Source organism: Pteronotus mesoamericanus, unplaced genomic scaffold (assembly GCF_021234165.1).
Source record: "Pteronotus mesoamericanus isolate MK-2021 breed Mesoamerican mustached bat unplaced genomic scaffold, CSHL_Meso_final contig_230, whole genome shotgun sequence".
Lineage (NCBI taxonomy): Eukaryota > Metazoa > Chordata > Mammalia > Chiroptera > Mormoopidae > Pteronotus > Pteronotus mesoamericanus.
In genome coordinates, this window is record NW_026555096.1 from 570,327 (window position 1) to 575,116 (window position 4,790).

At 38.0% G+C, this 4,790-nt stretch overlaps 1 pseudogene; it reads right to left on the reverse strand.

The window, feature by feature from the left end:
• Positions 1–510: 510 nt before the first annotated feature.
• LOC129069659 (60S ribosomal protein L31-like) lies at positions 511–889 on the reverse strand (annotated as a pseudogene).
• Between the last annotated feature and the right edge of the window lie 3,901 nt (positions 890–4,790).

Consider the following 4,790-nt stretch of genomic DNA (forward strand, 5'->3'; position numbering starts at 1 on the left):
TTTTCCCATCACCACTTTCTCCTGACCCTCCCACCCTCAATCTTTCCCCACTTTGGCTTTGTCCATGAGTCCTTTATACATGTTCCTTGATTTGACCTTTTCCCTTCTTTTCCCCATTACCAGCTCCCTCCTTCCCTCTTGTTACTTTCGGTTTGTTTTTTTCTTTCAATGTTGCTGGTTATATTTTTCTTGCTTGTTTGTTTTGTCGATTAGGTTCCACTTGTAGGTGAGATCTATGGTATTAGACTTTCACTCCCTGGCTTATTTCGCTTAGCATAATGCCCTCCAGTTCCATCCATGCTGTTGAGAAGGGTAGTAGCTTGCTCTTTCTTTCTGCTGCATAGTATTAGTAACATAATTTTTTTGTCAGACTGCTTTATAAACTTAATTTTATATAGAATGAAATCATGTTTCAATTATTTATTTTCTTGGCTATTTTTTTTTCAGTATTTGCATTTGCCTGTAAACTATTTTTTTGGTAGTTTTATAACTTTATTTTACAGTCAACAGCTAGTTCTGGTCCACATGAACTGTTTGTAAGTTTTTAAAGTGGTGACTGGTACATAGGTGACCAATGTATAGAACTTGTTTGGTGAATCTTTATCCTTATTACATTTTTTTTGAGCAACCACACCCGGATATGGTATGGGACATTATTTACTCCTTTGGCCAAGACAGCTTTGTTGAGCTTGAACTCAACGGTCACATCTGGAGTTCCCATCTCCTTAATGGCAAATTTCTGGATCTCTTTGAATGCCTGAGGAGCACACTTCTTGAAACCCAGTCCATGGATGTGCTTGTGAATGTTGATGGTGTGTTCTGCAGTCACTACCTCATTGATGGCACAATGGCCCTTCTTCCTCTCACCACCCTTCTTGGCAGGAGCCATTATGCTGGGCTGGAAAGAGAGCTAAACAATTTTTAAAAGTTTTTTTATATTTAATTTTTCAGTTACAGTTGACATTCAACATTATATTTGTTTTAGGTGTCTAGCATGATGGTTAAACATTTATATAACTTATAAAGTGATTCCCCATATAAGTTTAGTACCATCCTGCTACATAGTTATTGCCATATTGACTCTATTCCCTATGCTGTACTTTACATTCCCATGACTATTTTATAACTGCCAAGTTGTAGTTCTTAATCCCCTTACCTTTTCCACCCATCCTTTCAACCTCTCTCCCTTTTGGCAATCATCAGTTTGTTCTCTGTTATCTATAAGCTTGTTTCTGTTTGGATTATTCACTTATTTTGTTTTTTAGATTCCACATGAATGAAATCACATGGTATTTGTACTTCTCTGTCTGACATTTCACTTACCATAATACCCTGTAGGTTCATCCTTGTTGTTTGTTGCAAATGGTAAGATTTCATTCTTTTTTCATAGCCAGGTAATATTCCATTGTAATATACATGTACATAGCTTTTTTTTTTTTTTTAATCTAATTGTCAATTGATGGGCACTCAAGTTGCTTCCATATCTTGGCTATTGTATGAAATGTCTTTGTCTCCTCTTATAACTTTTCAAGTATTTTGTGTGATATAATTATTGCTACCTCAGCTGCTTTTTTCATTTTTATTTGCATCAAATATATTTTTCCACCTCTTTACTTATAGTCTGTGTGTGTCTTTCAGTTTGAAGTAGGTCTCTTGTAGGCAGCATGTGTATAAGTCTTGTTTTCTTATTATTTAGCTACCCTATATCTTTTGATTGCAATAGTTAATCCATTGACATTTAAAGTGATTTTTTAAAAATTTAATCTCTATTGTATTATTTTTTTCTTTCTTGAAGGGGCAGGGGAGAAAGCCATTTTATTCTTTTTAGCTTGCCTTAGGATAAATTTTTCTTTTCTTTTACTTATATTTTTTTGATTATGCTGTTATAGTTGTTGCATTTTTTTCCTCCCCTTTATTCCCCTCTGCCCTGTACCACACCTCCTGCCAGCATTCCCCTCCCTTAGTTCCTGCCCATGGGTCAAATATGTAAGTTCTTTGCTTTCTCCATTTCCTATACTATTTTTAACCTCCCCCTGTCTATTTTGTACCTACCAATTATGCTTCTTATTCCTTATACCTTTTACCCTCTTCTCCTCCCTCCCCCTACCCACTGATAACCCTCCATGTGATCTCCATTTCTGTGATTCTGTTCCTGTTCTAGTTGTTTGCTTAGTTTGTTTTCATTTTTTTCGGTTCAGTTGTTGATAGTTGTACATTTGTTGTCATTTTACTGTTCATAATTTTGATCTTCTTTTTCTTAGACAAGTCCCTCTAATATTTCGTATAATAAGGGCTTGGTGATGATGAACTCCTTTAACTTTACTTATCTGGGAAAGCATGTTATCTGCCCTTCCATTCTAAATGATAGCTTTGCTAGACAGAATAACCTTGGATGTAGGTCCTTGCCTGTTGAGACTCTGGATACTTCTTTCCAGCCCCTTCTTGCCTGCAAGGTTTCTTTTGAGAAATCAGCTGATAGTCTTATGGGAACTGCTTTGTAGGTAACTGGCTCCTTTTCTCTTGCTGCTTTTAAGATTCCCTCCTTATCTTTCATCCTGGGTAATGTAACTACAATGCGTCTTGGCGTGTTCCTCCTTGGGTCCAATTTCTTTGGGACTCAGCTTCCTGAACTTCCTGGAAGTCTGTTTCCTTCAGATTGGGGAAGATCTCTTTCATTATTTTTTCAAATAAGTTTTCAATTTCTTCCTCTTCCTCTTTTCCCTCCTGCACCCTTATGATTCATATGTTGGAACATTCAAAGTTGTCCTGGAGGGTCCTAAGCCTCTCCTCATTTTTTTGAATTCTTGTTTCTTCATTCTGTTCCAGTTGAATGTTTCTTTCTTTCTTCTGTTCCAAATCGTTGATTTGAGTCCTGGTTTCCTTTCCTTCACTGTTGGTTCCCTGTGTATTTTTCTTTATTTCAATTTGCATAGTCTTCACTTTTACCTTTATTGTCCATTCATACTCAATCATTTCTGTGATCATCCTGATTGACCAGTGTTTTGAACTGTGTATCTGATAGGTTGGTTATCTCTTCATTGCTTAGTTATATTTTTTCTGGAACTTTGATCTGTTCTCTCATTTGGGCCATGTTTCTTTGCCTTGGTGCTCCTGTTATTCATTACAGAGCCCATGTTGCTGTGGTGTGGCACTGTATGTGGGGAAGTGGTCAGAGAGGGAACTATGCCACTTGGTCAGCTCTCGCCCTACTTTTAGTTACTTCCCCTGCTACCCACAAGCAAATTTGGCCTTTCTAGTGCTGATTCCCAAGTAGGTGGGTTTGTATATTTCTGGGACCCTTTGGGTCACTCCAAGAAAATCTGTGAGGCTGGGAGTTTCTCCTGCCACTGCAATGCCTGCAGGATTTTGCAGCCAGAGGTTTTGAAGCTTTATTTTCTAGTGCAGGATCCGTGGGTTGCGTGGTTTGTCTTGCTCCCCAGTTATTCCTCCTGGTTTATCCACATGTAATTGTGGGACTGCCTGGTCCCTCAGCTGCTGCCTTACCTGCCCGGTACTTTAGCCCCCACCTTGCCACTGTCCTCTCCACCCTGGCTGCCTGTCTCCGCCCCTCTTACCAGTCTGGATGAATGTTTCTTTAACTCCTTGGTTGTTGGACTTCCATATAGTTCGATTTTCTGGCAGTTCTGGTTGTTTCTTGTTTTTAAATTTGTTGTCATTCTTTTGGTTGTGCAAGGAGGCAAATTGTATCTACCTATGCTTCCATCTTGGCAGAAGTCTTAAAGTGATTTTTGATAGGTACATAGTTATTTACATTTTATTATTCATATTTTTCTTCTCCTTAAAGAAGTCCCTTTAACATTTCTTGTAATACTGGTTTGGTGGTGACAAATTCCTTCAGTTTTTCTTTTATGGGATCTTATTTTTTGCAATGTTAATTTGCTGGTTTATTTTGAGTAGGATATTTTAGGGCTTTTGTTTTGTTCTTTTTTTTTTTCTCATTCTTCTTTTCTGCCTTGTCCGCCAATTTTCATTAAACAGTTGTCTTTCTCTAAGCCTACTTCCACCTAGGACTAAGCAATTTAGTGGTGTTTTACACATCCTATTATTTGGTAATAGAGAAGTCCTAGGCTTAAACATGAAGCCAGAAGATAGCCTTGATGAATTCTTTTGGGATCCAGAGCCTCAAGTAAACTGGTGCTTCAGGCAGTGGGTCAGAGTTTATTTCAGCCTTATTTCCCTACCAGGGAATTCAAATCCCAACACTCAACTCAAAGCAAAGAAACGGAAGCCCTTCTTCTATCTCGCATGGGAAATTTTTAGTCCTCTTGTTAAAAAGCCAGGCTTCCAGGAATATTGCCTGTTTTGGGCTACAGTGCTCAGCAGGCTTGTGGCTTCTGTGCCATCTACAATGCTGTATTGTTATCCTCTTTCTTGCTCCAAACATATTTATCTTTTTTTTTCTTTTTTGGGCTGACTATATCTTAGAGTGTTCCTCTTTTATATTTTTTTCTGTCATTGTTATGTATTAGGGACAGAGGGCTATTCTGAAGGAAGAAGATTTTTTGAAGGATGTCTTAGAGTCCTTTCATTGCAAGGCACAGAAATTACCTCTGGAATATGCACATAGGGAGCTGGGAGGGGGTTCATGGGGTGGAGGGAAGTGACCAGAATAGACCTGGGGATCTGGGCAGCAGGAACTAATGGAGATCCTGGTTCATGCTGTTCCTGGATCTAATTCCTATATTTCAAATCATGTTCAATTATTTGCTACGATCTTTTTTAAAATTTATTTTTTAAATAATCATGTTTATTCTATTACAATTGTCTCA